The 19,850-nt window shown below is 39.4% G+C and overlaps 1 protein-coding gene across 2 annotated transcripts in view; it reads right to left on the bottom strand.

The window, feature by feature from the left end:
* Positions 1–19,850, bottom strand: part of LOC125963073 (U3 small nucleolar RNA-associated protein 25 homolog) — a 153,118-nt gene that overhangs the window by 130,682 nt on the left and 2,586 nt on the right. Inside the window, exons 2-3 of one of the 2 annotated variants that reach the window (XR_007474841.1) lie at positions 14,396–14,641; positions 9,125–11,362 (exon numbers count right to left, since the gene is read on the bottom strand). The gene's annotated coding sequence lies outside the window, so the exon portion shown is untranslated. Of the gene's footprint in view, positions 1–9,124; positions 11,363–14,395; positions 14,642–19,850 lie in introns of those variants that run through there. The other variant, XM_049704844.1, reaches the window with a different exon arrangement.

The following is a 19,850-nucleotide window of genomic DNA, read 5'->3' on the forward strand; positions in this document are numbered from 1 at the left end:
TGCGCTTCTCTGTTCCTCATTTAGTCTCCTGTCTCGGTCTACGCCTCCTTGAGGTGGGGTGGTCCTCAAAATCCCCCTCTTTCTGTCCGTTCCTGTATCCTCCGTCTCTTTCTTTCCTGAATCTGGGTGGGGCCAGGAGATCTGCCCTGCCCTCATCTCCCACCATCCAGAGTTTTGTTTAAAAACTTTAGAACAAGAGATTTTAATATTCTTTGGTGGCCCCTAAGCCATTCTCTCTGGCCACAAACCCAATTCCGAACCTCCAGTGGTGGTGGGTGACAGTGCAGCTTTACTTGGGGGGTGGGCTACAGTGCACATTTGGGGGTGCCTGTGATGCCCGGTGTGCTCAGTGCAGGTCCTGGTGCACACCTGTTTTCCAGTGTCTAAGAAGTGGGTGGGGGAGGGTGAGTTTGAGTTTTCATCTCTGTCAGAAGAGGGAGGGACAGGTAGGTTGCCCTGGATGTGCACTGAAATATGCAATCAGTTTATGCACACAAGATGTTGCCTCTCCTCAGCCTGAGCACTTTGAAGACAATGGGAAATAGGAATATTGTTTATTGGGAGTCAACCCCGTATGGGGTTTAAAATCACAGAGTGGCTAAGTGTGGGCACTTTGGAGTCAGCTGACCTCGGCTTAAGTATTTCCTGGTCATTCTACTTGCTAGTGGTGTGACCTTGGGACAACCAACTTAGCCTCACTGTGCTTCAGCTGCTTCTATTGTAAAATGGTCCTAAGGATAATCATTGTCAGGTAGCTGGCAAGGTTGCAGTGAAAATTAAATGAGGTACCTGATATTGATCACCAGGGCCTCAGGACAGGGGCAGGTGTGTCACAGGAGGAGCAAATTCCAGACTTGGTGTCCCTGAGACAGGTCACCATCCTCCTGCTGTGTGAGCACCATGGGGCTGGTGTCCCACATCCAGAGCCCTTCCTGTTTCAGTGGAAAATGTGATGCAGCCGATGGAGGAAAGGTGGGATGAGCGGGTCAGCCCCACAGCCTAGAGGAGGGGGAGGCAGCTCCCTGCAGGGTGTCTGCGAGCGAGGTCTGGGTGGGGGTGACCACCGCCCCAGCCAGGGAGACGCTCCCCCCTGACGCCCAGCACAGGCCCTTCAGTCCTCACTGGCTCTGTGCATACACTCAGCTGATCTCTACCAGAGCCTGCTTTCCCCTGATCCTTGGGGATTTGCTGATTTCTCCTCTATCCTGATCTAGGGCAGAAAAATACCTTTTCTTTGGAACTTAGAGAATGGCAGGGTAGTAGGGTGACCACGCTCTCTAGGGCCCTTCTGCTTCTTCCTCCTCCTCTCAAAGATGAGTAAAGTGGCCTGAGAAGGTACATGACTTGCCCAGGCCTATGGGATTGTGAGTGACAGCAGTGGACTGGAACCTGGTCTCCTGACTGTGCCTTCCACCCTCAGCACACAATAGCCAAGACCAAGTTTCCCACTAAAAGTTTCCCTCAAGGGATTTCCCTGGTGGTCCAATGGTTAACACTCTGAGCTTCCATTGCAGGGGGCACAGGTTCAATCCCTTGTCAGGAAACTAAGATCCTGCATGCCGAGCAGTAAGACTTAAAAAAAAAATGTTCCCCTTGAGAGTCCATAAACAGAGGCAGACGATGAGGGAACCAGACCTTGCCCCACAGTTCCCTCCTTCCTGTGGATGTTGTCACCTCTGGGGACAGGCTCATTTTCACAGGGGCTCAGGGTCATGTGGTCAGTAAGACAGTATATATGACAAAACTCTATTATTTTAGTTTTGTTTATTATGCAGTTATATTTGTAACTATTACAAATATAACTATTTGTATAATAAAACTAAATATAAAGCAAGTTATACACTACAAATAAGTAGAAAGAATAAAATTTAAATGACCTTTGTTATCTCCTAACTAAATTCTATTAACATTTTGATTTTTTTTTTTTTTTTTTTTGCGGTACGCGGGCCTCTCACTGTTGTGGCCTCTCCCGTTGCAGAGCACAGGCTCCGGACGCGCAGGCTCAGCAGCCATGGCCCATGGGCCCAGCTGCTCCGCAGCATGCGGGATCTTCCGGGACCGGGGCACGAACCCGTGTCCCCTGCATCGGCAGGCAGACTCTCAACCACTGTGCCACCAGGGAAGCCCCACATTTTGATTTTTTTGCTTTCAGATATTTTTTCTGGCTCTGAGCTTTGGTGTTTATGTTCATGAGTGTTTAGTATATTCATACATGCACATTTAATTTAAATGAAAACTAGAATTGTTTGGTTACCTTCTCTCTTTGCTCTGTATTCTAACTTAAGTATTTTTCCACGTCAGCAAATATTTTTGTATACAATTTTAATAGCTGCATAATATTGAGTCTTTGAATATATCATAATTTTTATAACCAATATACTGTTAGTTAACATTTATGAAGGATAGTTTTGGTTTTGACTATTAACATCACAGTAGTGAAATTCCTGCATTTACATCTTCATGCACATACATGATTGTTTTCTAGAAATTGAAATCTTGCATCAGGGTGCAAGGACAGATATTAAATGACTTAGGAGGCGATAGTTGTACACTTGGTCCCAATGAGAAACCTGCCTTTTCCAAGTGTCACACAATCATATCAGTCACAGATACACAGCGTGTGGCCACAGAAATGTGGTGCCCCCTGGGTCTCCCACAGGGTGTGGCCCCCAGCTGAAGTGTGGGTGTTTCTGGGCTGGTGAATCTGATCTCTGCAACGTACCTGCACATCATCCCCTCTGCAGCTTTGACTTCACAGACCCAAGCCCCTTCCCAGGAACAGCAGGAAATAACCAAGTTTTTAATAACCAAGTTTTTAATTTAATAGATTAATTCATGTATTTGTTTGTTGTACCCATTGCTTTTCCAGTGTTTTTAGGGGGCATTAAAGAATCCCTGTAGTAAAATGTCCAGGTATGACTCTATAAATTTAGGTCAGAGAAGATATAGACAGAACGAACAAAGTCAGCACTAGAATCTATTTGGACTATAGGCATTTGGGCCTGATGGTCCTGCAGAGTAATTAAATTTGAGCTAGAAGTTTTTTTCTTATCTTCCTATCAGATATAGCTGGAAAGGAAACGCAGTCGTTTGTAAGATTTACATTGGCCACAGGGAGAAAATGTGACAATTCTTCCAGGGTAAAGGTTTCCTGATAATTGAATTTCAAAAACAAATTTGATCTCATTATGGAGTATGGGTGAGGTAACCTTATACTTTATCATCCAAATCAGGACACTTTAGAATGGGAAGGGGCATCATTAATAATTATGCCGGAACAACAGGTGTAAACTGGACAGAGGGTCAGCCTAATGAAAAAGACGAGTGTCGTCAACAGTAATCTTGTCATAAGTGTATGATGATAGGGTTTGCCACAGCCATCTTCTAGAACAATGGTTCTCACAGTATGTTTCTTGGACCACCACCAGCAGCATCATTTGAGAGACTGGTAGAAATGCAAATTCTCGGGTCCTACACCAGACTTTTGGTTATGAGGTTTAGTAGTCTGTGTGTTGACAAGCCCTCTAGGTGATTCTGATGCATGCTCAAGTTTGAGAACCGCTGGTTGAGAACCATCTAAAAGAAGCCGAGGGCGTAGGGCCCAAGCAGAACACAGTGGATAGGGTTCTTCATGTGCACACCTCACTGATGATTTCATTTCATACAGGTGCAAACCATCCTACATTTTAACTTTCCTCTGGGGCTTTTGACACTACTTGGGCCTTAGGTAGGTCAAAGTTAAAAGAATATATTTATATCAAAACACCATATTGGGGGCTTCCCTGGTGGCACAGTGGTTGAGAGTCCGCCTGCCGATGCAGGGGACACGGGCTTGTGCCCCGGTCCGGGAAGATCCCACGTGCCGCGGAGCGGCTGGGCCCGTGAGCCATGGCCGCTGAGCCTGCGCGTCCGGAGCCTGTGCTCCGCAACGGGAGAGGCCACAACAGTGAGAGGCCCGCGTACCGCAAAAAAAAAAAAAAAAAAACCAACCTTACCATATTGTATACCTTAAGTATATATAATTTTTAATTTGTCAACCATTCCTCAATGAAACTGGAAAATTTTTTAAATATTTAAAAACATTGGTAATAGAATATGCCATTTTCAGTCTGGGCTTAAAGTTCTGTGCAAAGACTCTGTGGTCAGTTCCTCTTTTAATGTTGTTTTTAAAAATCTCTACTTAAAATATGTTATCCTGAAATATAAAATACAATTGCAATAGGGACTATAATTCTTTCAAGATACAAAAGTTAGTTAATATATCTTCCCTGCATATATAATCCCTCCATGGTGATCCATTAGATCAAGGAAAAAATTCTTACTTTTTCTATGATGGAGTCCAGCATTTGTCCTCAGATTTTAAATTTATTTTGCTTCCCTGAATGTCACATAGACCCTTCTTCTACATAGAGCTATTTGACATCAAATAGTTTTTCTTTTTCACTTCCATACCTTTGCACTTTGTATCACATGCCTTATCATCCAATTTAAGCTTCTCCAACACTGGCGAGTAAACTTACTCCCTCATGGAGAACTTACCTTTCCTACCTACCTGTATTTGTTTTTCACATTTCAGGGTTGCTACAGGACAAGGGGTGTGTGTATAATATATTTCTCCCTTCCCAGTTCCTGGCATAACATTTGCTACTTGGTACTCAATGGCCCAGGAAAGGTGTTTCTGGCAGTTCTCAAAATAGCGGGAGGACTTAAGAGGGTTGTTTAGTCCTCATTTTTATCAATATTTTTTAAATTGAAGTATAGTTGATTTACAATGTTGTGTTACTTTCTGCTGTACAGCAAAGTGATTCAGTTATACATATATATACATTCTTTAAAAAATATTCTTTTCCATTATGGTTTATCATAGGATATTGAATATAGGTCTCTGTGCTATACAGTAGGACCTTGTTGTTTATCCATTCTATATATAAAAGCTTACATCTGCTAACCCCAACCTCCCACTCCATCCCTCCCCAGCCCCCTCCCCCTTGGCAACTACCAGCCTGTTCCCTATGTCCATGATTCTGTTTCTGTTTCACAGATAGGTTCACTTGTGTCATATTTTAGATTCCACATATAAGTGACACCATATGGTATTTATCTTTCTCTTTCAGACTCACTTCACTTAGTATGATAATCTCTAGTTGCATCCATTTTGCTGCAAATGACATTATTTCATTCTTTTTCATGGCTGAGTAGTGTTCCATTGCATATTTTACCACATCTTCTTTATCCATTCATCTGTCAACGTAGTTCTCATTTTTAGTAAAGAATAACTTTTACTGCATGAACACAGTGAATTGCAGAAATTTCAATTATATTTCTTTCTCCTATAAAATATTATATAATATTAGGTATTTAGTAGTAGGCATACTATGTTATATACCAGGATTAAAACTCATTAAAAAATTATTAACTAGGAGATGTGGGTTATTCTGGGCTGGGGTGGGAAAAGTACCGGATGAACCTGAACATTTTGTTGTACCAGAAGGTCAGGATGTGCTCAAGGAATCATGGGACATGTCAAAAGGACATAACATTCCAGCTGCAAGTGACTCCCACTGGCCAAATCTGAGAATATTTTAAAATTCAAATTAAATATAGTAATAAATTATTAGAGAAATGCAAATTAAAACTACAGTGAGGTACCATCTCACACTGGTCAGAATGGCCATCATTAAAAAGTCTACAAATAACAAATGCTGAAGAGGGTGTGGAGAAAAGGGAACCCTCCTACCCTGTTGGTGGGAATGTAACTTGGTACAGCCCCTATGGAGAACAATATGGAGGTTGTTCAAAAAACTAAAAATAGAGTTGCCATATGATCCAGCAATCCCACTCATGGGCATATACCCAGACAAAACTATAATCCCACTCGTGGGCATATACCCAGACAAAACTATAAAACCACCCCTCTAGGTGGTCACAAAGCACCAAGCTGATCTCCCTGCATACAGGTCTTTTGTCTCCTTAGGTAGATTTATTCCTAGATATTTTATTTTTTTGTTGCAATGGTAAATGGGAGTGTTTTGTTAATTTCACTTTCAGATTTTTCATCATTAGTGTATAGGAATGCAAGAGATTTCTGTGCATTAATTTTGTATCCTGCTACTTTACCAAATTCATTGATTAACTGTAGTAGTTTTCTGGTAGCATCTTTAGGATTCTCTATGTATAGTATCATGTCATCTGCAAACAGTGACAGCTTTACTTCTTCTTTTCCGATTTGGATTCCTTTTATTTCTTTTTCTTCTCTGATTGCTGTGGCTAAAACTTCCAAAACTATGTTGAATAATAGTGGTGAGAGTGGGCAACCTTGTCTTCTTTCTGATCTTAGTGGAAATGGTTTCAGTTTTTCACCATTGAGAACGATGTTGGCTGTGGGTTTGTCATATATGACCATTATTATGTTGAGGTAAGTTCCCTCTATGCCTACTTTCTGGAGGGTTTTTATCATAAATGGGTGTTGAATTTTGTCTCACACCAGTCAGAATGGCCACCATCAAAAAATCTACAAACAATAAATGCTGGAGAGGGTGTGGAGAAAAGGGAACCCTCTTGCACTGTTGGTGGGAATGTAAATTGAGACAGCCACTATGGAGAACAGTATGGAGGGTCCTTAAAAAACTACAAATAGAACTACCATACGACCCAGCAATCCCACTACTGGGCATATACCCTGAGAAAACCATAATTCAAACAGGGTCATGTACCACAATGTTCATTGCAGCTCTATTTACAATAGCCAGGACATGGAAGCAACCTAATTGTCCATTGACAGATGAATGGATAAAGAAGATGTGGCACATATATACAATGGAATATTACTCAGCCATAAAAAGAAATGAAATTGAGTTATTTGTAGTGAGGTGGATAGACCTAGAGTCTGTCATACAGAGTGAAGTAAGTCAGAAAGAGAAAAACAAATGCCACATGCTAACACATATATATGGAATCTAAAAAACAAACAAAAAAATGGTCATGAGGAACCTAGAGGCAAGACGGGAATAAAGACGCAGACCTACTAGAGAATGGACTTGAGGATATGGGGAGGGGGAAGGGTAAGCTGGGACAAAGAGAGAGTGGCATGGACATATATACACTACGAAATATAAAATAGATAGCTAGTGGGAAGCAGCCACATCACACTTGCATTGGAAGAATCAACATTGTGTGGTGATATGTCTGGATAGAATTTTGAAAGCAGAATGCTGTTCTCCTCCAGCCAGCACCATGGTAAAAATTCTTTTAGGATTTTCCCTGATTTTCCCAGTTAACAGGTGAGTTTCCTGGAGGAAAAGCCTATAAAAGCTTGGAACACCCCATGCCTATAGGCATCAGGGACTTCACACTAGAACAGTGACCCACACATAAACTTTAAAAATTTGTTAAGTATTTCTAGCTGAATCTTCTTACTAGCTTAAATGGCATATGGTAGTATCTGTACCAGGTAAGCAAATGATGGCCTTTTTTCTCCCTGTAGGCACCTATTTTTCTCCAGATATTGGGTTACAGGCGTACTTCATTTTATTGCACTTTACTATACTTCGGAGATATTGCATTTTTTGTTTGTTTGTTTTTAACGAATTGAAGATTTGTGGCAAACCTGCATTGTCAAATTTTGGTTAGCATATTTTAGTAATAAAGTATTTTTAAATTAAAAAAAAAGAATCAACATTGTGAAAATGACTCTACTACCCAAAGCAGTCTACAGATTCAATGCAATTCCTAAAAAACTACCACTGGCATTTTTCACAGAACTAGAACAAAAAATTTCACAATTTGTATGGAAACACAAAAGACCCCGAATAGCCAAAGCAATCTTGAGAACGAAAAACGGAGCTGGAGGAATCAGGCTCCCTGATTTCAGACTATACTACAAAGCTACAGTAATCAAGACAGTATGGTACTGTCACAAAAACAGAAAGATAGGTCAATGGAACAGGATAGAAAGCCCAGAGATAAACCCACGCACATATAGGGTCACCTAATCTTTGATAAAGGAGGCAAGAATATACAGTGGAAAAAAGACAGCCTCTTCAATAAGTGGTGCTGGGAAAACTGGACAGCTACACGTAAAAGAATGAAATCAGAATACTCCCTAACACCATACACAAAAATAAACTCAAAATGGATTAAAGACTTAAATGTAAGGCCAGACACTATAAATTTCTTAGAGGAAAACATAGGCAGAACCCTCTATGACATAAATCACAGCGAGATCCTCTTTGACCCACCTCCTAGAGAAATGGAAATAAAAACAAAAATAAACAAATGGGACCTAATGAAACTTCAAAGCTTTTGCACAGCAAAGGAAACCATAAACAAGATGAAAAGACAACCCTCGGAGTGGGAGAAAATATTTGCAAATGAAGCAACTGACAAAGGCTTAATCTCCAAAATTTACAAGCAGCTCATGCAGCTCAATATCAAAAAAACAAACAACCCAGTCCAAAAATGGGCAGAAGACCTAAACAGACATTTCTCCAAAGAAGATATACAGATTGCCAAAAAACACATGAAAGAATGCTCAACATCATCATTAGAGAAATGCAAATCAAAACTACAATGAGATATCATCTCACACTGGTCAGAATGGCCATCATCAAAAAATCTACAAACAGGGCTTCCCTGGTGGCACAGTGGTTGAGAGTCCGCCTGCTGATGCAGGGGACACGGGTTCGTGCCCCGGTCCGGGAAGATCCCACATGCCGCAGAGTGGCTGGGCCCGTGAGCCATGGCTGCTGAGCCTGCGCGTCCGGAGCCTGTGTTCCGCAACAGGAGAGGCCACAACAGTGAGAGGCCTGCATACCGCAAAATAAAATAAAATAAAATAAAATCTACAAACAATAAATGCTGGAGAGGGTGTGGAGAAAAGGGAACCCTCTTGCACTGTTGGTGGGAATGTAAGTTGATACAGCCACTATGGAGAACAGTATGGAGCTCCTTAAAAAACTAAAAATAGAACTACCATATGACCCAGCAATCCCACTACTGGGCATATATCCTGAGAAAACCATAATTCAAAAAGAGTCATGTACCAAAATGTTCATTGGAGCTCTATTTACAATAGTCAGGACATGGAAGCAACCTAAGTGTCCATCAACAGATGAATGGATAAAGAAGATGTGGCACATATATACAATGGAATATTACTCAGCCATAAAAAGGAATGAAACAGTTATTTGTAGTGAGGTGGATGGACCTAGAGACTGTCATTCAGAGTGAAGTAAGTCAGAAAGAGAAAAACAAATACCATATGCTCACACATATATATGGAATCTAAAGGAAAAAAATTGGTCATGAAGAACCTAGGGGCAAGATGGGAATAAAGATGCAGACCTACTAGAGAATGCACTTGAGGATATGGGGAGGGGGAAGGGTAAGCTGGGACAAAGTGAGAGAGTGGCATGGACATATATACACTGCCAAACGTAAAATAGATAGCTAGTGGGAAGCAGCCGTATAGCACAGGGAGATCAGCTTGGTGCTTTGTGACCACCTAGAGGGGTAGGATAGGGAGGGTGGGAGGGAGGGAGACTCAAGAGGGAAGAGATATGGGGACATATGTATATGTATAACTGATACACTTTGTTATAAAGCAACAACTAACACACCATTGTAAAGTAATTATACTCCAATAAAGATGTTTAAAAAATCTTTTTATTGGAGTATAGCTGATTTACAATGTTATGTTAGTTTCAGGTGTACAGCAAAGTGAATCAGTTATACATATACCCACTCTTTTTTTAGATTGTTTTCCCATATAGGTCATTACAGAGTATTGAGTAGAGTTCCCTGTGCAGTCGGCTCTTATTAGTTATCTATTTTATATATAGTAGCGTGTATATGTCAATCCCAATCTCCCAATTTATCCCTCTCCCCTTCCCCCCTGGTAACCATAAGTTTGTTTTCTACATCGATGACTCTATTTCTGTTTTGTAAATAAGTTCATTTGTACCATTTTTTTAGATTCCACATATAAGTGATATCATATGGTATTTGTCTTTCTCTGTCTGACTTACTTCACTCATTATGACAATCTCTAGGTTCATCCACGTTGCTGCAAATGGCATTATTTTGTTCTTTTTTATGGCTGAGTAATATTCCATTATATATATGTACCACATCTTTATCCATTCCTCTGTTGATGGACATTAAGTTTGCTTCCATGTCCTGGCTATTGTAAATAGTGCTGCGATGAACATTGGGGTGCATGTATGAATTCTTTGGATTAGTGTTAGCATGGTACACGTTTTGCCATCCATTTACTTTTAACCTATTTTTGTCTTTATATTTAAAGTGGATTTCTTGCACAGAACATATAGTTGCGTCTTGCTTTTTTATCCAATTGAAAAATCTCTATTTGCCATTTACATATAATATGATTATAGATGTGGTTGTGTTGAAATGTATCATATGGCTATTTGTTTTCTATTTGTTCTATCTGTTCTCTTTTCCCTTTTTCCTTTATTTCTGTCTTATTTTGAATTAAGTATTTTTTATTATTCCATTTTATATTCCTCGTTGGGTTTAAGAGCTTTAATACTTTCTCGTTTTATTTTAGTTGTTGCTTTAGAATTTATAGTATTAATATCATTAACTTATTACAGTCTACCTTCAAGTGATATTATAGCACTTTATGTATAATTCAAGAACCTTTACAACATACTTCAATGTACCCTCCTAAGTTTTGTGCTATTGTTGTTATATATTTCAATTTGCATATATTATAAATGGCATGATTCATTGTTATTTTAATTTTAAACAGTTGATTATCTTTTAAAGAGATCCAAATAATAAGAAAAGTATTTATATTTACCCATGTAGTTACCATTTCTGGTGCTCTTCATTCCTTTGTGTAGATGTAGATTTCCATCTGGTATCATTTGCCTTCTGCTTGAAGGACTTCCTTTAACATTTTTTGTAGTGCAGGTCAGCTGATGATGAATTCTTTAAACTTTTGTATGTCTGAAAATGTCTTTATTTTGTCTTCATTAAAAAAATAATTTTACAGGTAGAGAATTCTAGGTTGCTGGTTTGTTGTTGTTAATTTCAGTAAAGTTCTTGCTCCACTGTTTCCTTGCTCCACTGTTTCCTGGCTTGTTACTGACAAGAAAACTGCTTTCGTCCTTATCTTTGTTCCTGTGCATTTTCTTTTTTTCTCTAGGATTTTCTCTTCACCAGTGGTTTTGAGCAACTTGATTATGATGTGCCTTAAGTAGTTTTCTCATGTTGCTGTGCTTAGGATTTGTTGATTGTTGTATCTTTGGGTATATATGTTTTATCTTATGTGGAAATATTTCAGCCAATATTTTTTCCAGACACCCATCTCTCTCCTCTCTTCAGGAAGCCCCACCTCCTAATACATTTATGAAATGACAAAATTTTGGAAATGGAGACCAGGTTAGTAGTTGCCAGGGGTTAGGGAAAGGTATAGGAGGGGGAGGTAGGTGTGGTTGTAAACTGCAACACCAAGGATCCCTGTGATAGAAGTGTTCTCTACCTTCATTCAAACCTCTAACTGTGATAAAATTGTATGAAACTAAACACACACACACAAATGAATACAAGTAAAACTGGGAAAATCAGAATAAGATCAGTGTACTGTATCAGTGTCAATATCCTGATTGTGATCATAGTTTTGCAAGATCTTACCACTGGGGGAAACTGGGTGCTATGAACTAAATGTCTGTGTCCCCCACAGATTTCATAGGTTGAAATCCTTACCCCCAAGGTGACAGTAGTGGGATGTGGGGCCTTTGGGAGGTAATTATGTCATGAGAGTGGAGCCCTCATGAATGGGTTTAGTGCCCTTATAAGAAGAGACATGAGAACTAGCTCTCACTCTCTGATCTTCACCATGTGAGGATACAGTGAGAGGATGGCCACCTGCAAACCAAGAAGTGGGCTCTCACCAGACATCAGATCTGCTGGCACTTTGATCTTGGACTTCCCAGCCTCCAGAACTGTGAGAAGTAAATTTCTGTTGTTTAAGCCACCCAGTCTATGGTATTCTATTATAGCAGCCTGAATGGACTAAGGTACTTGGTAAAGGATACACAGGACCTCTCAGTATTATTTGTCATAATTGCATGTGAGTTCACAATTATTTTAATTAAAATTCCAATTTAAAAAGGCATGTATGGGACAATTAAAGGACATTTGTATAATAAGTAGGTAACAAATGATATTAAGAAAATATTGTTAATGTTTTAAGTATGTTAATGGTATTGCAGTTAAACAGAGATACATACTAAAGGAAGTAAGGACAAAACATATCATTTCAGTGATTTGCTTTAAAATAATCCTTCAGTAGTAGATAAAACAAGATTAGTCATATGTTCATAACTGTTGATAGTTGTTGTACATGGGCGATGGGTACAAGGGGTTTATTATACTATTTTTTGCATTTCTGAATAGCTTGAATATTATGCAGTACACGTGGATAAGTTCTGTAATGCCAAAAATTAAAAGATAATTTCTAAGAAAAAGGGAGGAAATGACTACAGGAAAAAACTGGACTGAAAATGTTGTATATGACTAATGCCACTTATAATTTTGACCTATCTGTTCCTCAAGCAGTGTCAAAAGGCTGACCAAGAAAAATTATTACACAGTATTACTGAAGTGCATTTAGCCCACGCATTGATACATATAATTTAGTCTTTTCTGTTTGTATGATGTCAGACCATCAGAAAGGTGTGCCCTCAGACAGTTTTGGTTTCTTGTTATAATACATTTGCTGAGATCTGCTTTGACTGTAGGGCTTTGGCTTCCTCTGGAAAAAAATGCTCTAGAATAGGGGTAGGCAGCTACACTCATTTGTTTACATATGGACTATGGCTGTTTTCATGCTACAAAAGCCGAGCAAAGTAGTTGTAACAGAGACTATGAGCCACGAAGCCTAAAATATTTACTACTGGGCCCTACAGAAAATATTTGCCAAGGGCTGCTTTAGAAGACAGCCAAAGAAAACACACAGTACTACATGCAAGATGGGGTTGCTATAACAGGGAACTATATTCAATATCCTGTGATAAACCATATATATATATATATATATATATATATATATAACTGAATCACTTTTCTGTACAGCAGAAATTAACACAACATTGTAAATCAACTATACTTCAATATAAAAAAGTAAAGGACTTCCCTGGAGGCACAGTGGTTAAGAATCCGCCTGCCAGTGTAGGGGACATGGGTTTGAGCCCTGGTCCAGAAAGATCCCACATGCCGTGGAGCAACTAAGCCTGTGTGCAACAACTACTGAGCCTGTGCTTTAGAGCCCACGAGCTACAGCTACTGAGCCCGTGCACTGCAACTACTGAGCCCACGTGCTGCAACTACTGAAGCCCGCGTGCCTAGAGCCCATGCTCCTCAGCAAGAGAAGCCACTGCAATGAGAAGCCAGTGCACCGCAACTAAGAGTAGCCCCTGCTCGAGAAAGCCCGCACGCAGCAATGAAGACCAAATGCAGCCAAAAATAAACTTTAAATTTTTTTTAAAAAGTAAAAAAAAAGATGGCGTTGCTGTAAGTGACATCGTTTCTCTATTATTAGGCTGACTATATGTGCAAGTTGTCACAGCATAATTATGAACAGAGTCCCCTCTATCAATTTATATGAATATCTATCAAAAACCTTTTGAAAACCCCATACCAGGAAGTTTCTACCACAGAGGAACTGTCATGCTGTCCTTGTGGACAATTTAATCACCTAACTGCTTGTGTTTCTTTTATTCTGTATCTGCCACAAAGAACACAAATTTGCAGTTGGATTTTAATAGCCATGTTACTAAAATTCATTCAGCATTGTGTGAATAGCTACAGTCTAATTATGCTCTGTTGTTGACTTTGTCCACTCTGTCTATATTTTCCCTGATCCTAACTTTATAGATTCATATGTGTTCATTTTACTATACTGATTATAAACCTCATAAATCCAATGGTAAATGGAAGCAGCAACTAAACAAATAAAGGAACAAACAACAATGCACCAGAGACTGAGTATTTTCTAGTTCTTTTTTGGGAAGGAGAAGAGATCTATGGTCAGAGCTGGGGAAATGAGGGGTTACAGGTGAGAGGGTACCTTCCAGAGTCTGGAATCAGCTGGGAGCTGCCTCCCCCTCACCTAGGCTGTAGGGGTGACCCTCCCATCCCACCCTTCCTCCATCAGCTGCATCAGTTTCCACTGAAACACGCAGGGCTTTGAATGTGGGACACCAGTGACTTGGTGCTCACGCAGCAGAAGGATGGTGATCTGTCTCAGGGCAGCGAGTCCAGAATCTGCTGCTTCTGTGAACCACATGCCCCTGCCCTGAGGCCCTGGTGACAGGTTAGGGCCAACTCCTCACTGAATTCCTGCCCCTGGAGACCCCTCCCTCCTCACCTCACACATGCTGCCATGTCCCTCTGCAGCCAGGGCTGGGGACCACTGGGGAGAGCTCCAGTTGGCTGGCATCTTCTTGCTGGGCCTCAGCCCCCAGGCTCTCTTGCTGACAGCTCTGCTCTTCCTGGGAGCCCGAGGCCAGGTGGGCACCCATGGACTCAACCAGAGCTGCTGAGGCCTGAAGGAAGATTCTGCAGCCTTCACTATGGGGTCTTACCCAGGGGCTCCGCAGAGACTTCAAGAAAACTGGAAAGACAGTGTCCACATGGTCAGTTACTCAACATTCATCCCACGAACACTTCCTGCAGGCACCAAGGAGTGGCTAGCTGTGTTGAATACAGCTATTCTGTATTCAAAATACAGATACAGCTATTCTGTATCTGAAAATACAATTTTCTCTGAAGAGAAAAATTCAGAAAAAAACGAACTCTAGTTTATAGTCATGGTGGAATATAGGAAAGATGATAAAATTTGGATTAAAATTACTGAAGGTTTGAATCCCAGGTCTCCCACATGTTAGCTGGGAGTACATGAAGAAGTTACTTTCAGATACAGGTTCCAAAACAAGACAGATATGCGTATCTTAAGAGATAGTAAAAACTACATGAGATGATACTTGTAATGGTAAGCATTGAATAAATATTAGCAATTACTGTTATTGAAAGGCACACATCAGGTACCTCATTTAATTTTCACAACTCTGACAATCAGTTCCGACTATTATTATTCTACCCATTTTACAGATAAGAAAATAGAGGCGTAGAGATTTTTTAAGTCATGTGTACTAAGATCACAAAACTAAGTGGAAAGACAGGATTCAACCCAGATCTGTTAGTTCCAAAATTCACACTCTCAGCCACTCAGTAATAGTGCATCAAATGCCCAATCCCTGACCTGCTCTAGCCTGTTGATAATTGGTCACTACGGGTCCCAGATCCCTGAGACCACATTACTGTCATCTCTGGCTGGTAGTAGAAGCCATCAATGACTCATTGAACCACATCAAATGCAGGGTGCTACTGAAAAACTAACCAAACATTGACATGGCACAGACTCTTAACATTAATTCAAACAGATTGCAAATTACTTTTCCAAGAGGGTAATTAGCCTGGCTTTCAAAGGCCCCTCAAATAATCCCCAGCAGAGGATCCCAGTAACATACCCCCACCAGGAATCCAATCATTGATCTGTCTAGACAGCTAATAACTGATCCTTACTTACAGTACCTGAAATGGACTAAAGGAGAGGCCAGATGCTGACCTTCCAGGCCCCAATTAACTGACTTCACATGGCCACAGTTCCTGATACCCATAGGACACCAAATCACTGATCCCAAGTATTTTCAAAATAAGACTGCCCCAAAGTCTCCAGTTGCCAAAGCTCCAAGGCTCTCAGTCAACTCACTGACTATGTCAGCCTTTCAATCATTATCTTGCAGAGATCTTAATCACTGACTTCTACAATCAATGATTCCTACAGAGATGTAATCACTTTCCCCCAAAATGCCCAAGTATTATTTGCTAAGGGCTCCTTCAAATGCACATTCACTGCTGACAAATTAGTAACTCCAGCAGGACTTCCCATCACTGATACCATTAGGCCTGAAATCAGTGGTTCCTAACTCTGCCTGCACATCAGAATCAAACTAGGATCTTCTAAAATCTTCTAAAAATGCTTATGCAAAGTTCCACTCCTGAATGAATGTAACTTAGTATCTGTGGGCCCAGGCATCTGTATTTGTAAAAACTGCATAAGCGATTCTGATGCACTGTGAGGAGTGGGAACCACTGTGTTAAATCTGATCCTCCCCCACATGCATCCTCCTAGCATCAGACTTCTCACTTACAACAATGGAAGCCAGAGTCATTTAACATCTACAGACCATGGAGAGAAGAGGACTTCAGTGTAAGGAGATTATATCCCTCCTAAAGATCCTATTTCTCAGCCAGAACAAAAGAAGGACAGTTTTAGACATGAAATAATTTGAAGAGTGTTCCATCAATTTACCATAGTGAAGGAAAACATTCAAGGAAGTATTCTAAATAAAAGAAAATTGAATCAGAAGTGAGATCTCAAAAGAACAAAACAATGCATATGCAAACACACACGTTCACCTGGTCATCGTGAGATCTTTGAAAACAACAGGACTTGTATGTATGTAAGTGCGTGTACAATCATAACAGAGGAAGAAAATGTGACTGGGAATTTGAAATTTAAAATGCTAAGTACCTTTTAAAGCAGAAACCTAAAGAAAATATAAGCGACCTGTAATAAAAAATTTTAATTACCTTTGAAAGGTCCAGAAGTATAACTGTCTTGCTGAAGAAAATTGAAAGGAGAGGGCATGTCTCTATAGGTATAAATGGGGAAAATATAAACTTAATTATGTTTGATAGAAATGGGAAGATATACCTTTAAAGATTTTATAAAAGTTAAAATTCCCTGACTTAAAAGGTGAGTGGGTTGGGGAGAGAGGGGGTGAATGGTCATGCCTGCATTAAGTCATCAAAAGTAAGAACAGGAAAAAGAAAGCAGAAAATAATATAAATAGTAAACATAAAATAAGAAACAAGGCATAGAATTAGGTATACTATGGTTATGTGAAATTGAATCAGTTGATTCATTCTGTAGAGAGATAAGATTGGAATAAAAAAGCAAGCACAATGAGACATAGTTATAAGAAGCATAACTAAAACACAGCAGCAATTTGCAAAATAAAGGTCTGGGCAAAGATATGCCAAGCAAAGTCCAGAAAAAGGACAGCCAGTTTGGTGATATAATTATAAAAGGGAATTTCAAGGTCAGAAGCATCCAATTGGTATAAACAGGTTATATATAAAGGCAGAGCTAGTAGACTAAGGAACTTAGGAAGAGTGAACTTAGGAACTCTAATTCAAAAAATTAAACCCAACCCCAAATAGCCCAAAACAATCTTGAAAAAGAAGAACAAAGTTGGAGATCTTACACTTACTGATTTCAAAACTTATTACAAAGCTACAGTAATCAAAACAGTGTGGTACTGGCATGAAGACAGATATATAGACCAATGGAATAGGGAACCCAGAAATAAATGGGTCATATATGGTCAAATGATTTTTGACAAAGGTGCCAAAAGCATTCAATGTGGGAAAGGTTAGTCTCCTCAATAAATGGTGCTGGGAAAAAAACTGGATATCCATGTGCAAAAGTATTACCTTACACCATATACAAAAATTAATTCAAAATATATCAAAGACCTAAATATAGGACCCAAAACTATTAGAAGAAAACACAGGGGAAAAGCTTCATGACATTTGTATTTGGCAAAGATTTCCTGGATATGACACCAAAACATAGGAAACAAAAGCAAAAATAGGCAAATTGGACTACATCAAAATTAAAAACTTCTGTACATTGAAGGACACAATCAATAGAGTGAAAAGGCAACCTAGGGAATGGAAGAAAATATGTGCAAATCATATATCTGATAAGGGGCTAATATCCAGAATATATAAAGAACTCCTATAACTCAACAACAACAAACCCAGATAACCCAATTAAAAAATTGGCAAAGGATTTGAACAGACATTTCTCCAAAGATGATACATGAATGGTCAACAAGCATATGAAAAGATGGTCAACATCAATCATTAGGAAAATACAAGTCAAAAAAAGTGAGATAACACCTCATACCCACTAGGATGTCTATTATTTAAAAAAAAAGAAAATAACAAGTGTTGGCGAGGACATGGAGAAATTGGAACTCTTGTGCACTGCTGATGGGAATATAAAATGGTGCAGCCACTATGGAAAATAGTACAGCTTTCCTCAAAAAAAGAAAAATAGCAATCTCACTTCTGGGTATATATCCAAAAGAATTGAAAGTAGGATCTCAATGACAAATTTGCACACTCCTGTTCATAGCAGCACTATTCACAATAGTCAAGAGGTGAAAGCAACACAAGTGTCCATCAGGAGATGAATGGATAAAAAAAAATGTGGTATATTCATGCAATAGTATATTATTCAGCATTAAAGAGGAAATTCTGACACATGCTACAACATGGATGAAACTTGAAGACATTATGCTAAATGAGGTAAGCCAGTCACAAAAAGATAAGTCCTGGATGATACCACTTACATAAGGTATCTAGAATAGTCAAATTCATAGAAACAGAAAGTAGAATGGTGGTTGCCAGAAGCTGAAGGAGGGGGAAATAGGGAGATGTCGTTTAATGGGTATACAGTTTCCATTTTGTAAGGTGAAAAAGTTCTAGAGATTGTTTGCAAAACAATGTGAATATACTTAACACTATTGAACTGTACACTTAGAAATGGTTAAGATGGTAAATTTTATAGTATGTGTTTATTTTTGCCACAACAAAGGTAATTAAAAATAGATAAAGAAATAAAAATCAAACTCAAAATGCACCCACAACACTGAAGTTATACACTTTGTACCAGATGTTATTTCACACAGCAAAAGCTATATTTATAAGAAAATGTACAGTCCTACATGATTCGTTATTAAAATGAGAGAAAACCTCAAAAAAGCTAAGTACTCAATCTGAGTAATTAGAAAAAGAAATTAGAAAAAACTCAAAATATGCTAATAAATCCCCTAATAAAACCTAAATGCGATATATATGTGTATATTATATGTACATTGAGAGTATAAATAAAGTGAAGAGCTCATCCTTTGAAATGACCAGTTACATGAATAACTTTCCAGCAAATCTGATAAACGAAATAGAAAAAAAATACAATATTAGGAAGGAGGAGATATTACTACTAGAGGAGATATTCCGCTAAACATTATTTCTAGGAGAATATTATGTGCAAATCCATAGCAACATTTAAATATGGAGGTGAAACAGGTGCTTCTCCAGCAAAATAAAAATTAATGCAAAAAAGGAAAGAGCAAAAAAATCTCTAAGTGACCAGTGTATAGAAGTCAGAAAGTTTGTAATGTGTATCATTTTTAAAAAAACACCAGCTTTGGGATTTCCCTAGTGGCGCAGTGGTTAAGAACCCACTGTCAATGCAGGGGGCACGGGTTCGAGCCCTGGTCTGGGAAGATCCCACATGCCGTGGAGCAACTAAGCCTGTGGGCCACAACTACTGAGCCTGTGCTCTAGAGCTCGCGAGCCACAACTACTGAGTCTGCGTGCCACAACTACTGAAGCCTGTGAGCCTAGAGCCCATGCTCCACAACAAGAGAAGCCACCTCAATGAGAAGCCCGCGCACAGCAATGAAGAGTAGCCCCTGCTCGCTGCAGCTAGAGAAAGCCTGCGCACAGCAACGAAGACCCAACGCAGCCAAAACAAAAACAAAAAAACCAAAAACCCAGCTTTCTGTACTATTTTTTGCAATGTCCTGTGAATCTATAATTATCTCAAAATAAAAAGTTAAATACAGTATGGTGACAGACAGTTACTAGACGTATCATGGTGATAAATTTGTAAGAAATATAAA

The sequence above is a fragment of the Orcinus orca genome, chromosome X (genome assembly GCF_937001465.1).
Source record: "Orcinus orca chromosome X, mOrcOrc1.1, whole genome shotgun sequence".
In the NCBI taxonomy this organism is placed as follows: domain Eukaryota; kingdom Metazoa; phylum Chordata; class Mammalia; order Artiodactyla; family Delphinidae; genus Orcinus; species Orcinus orca.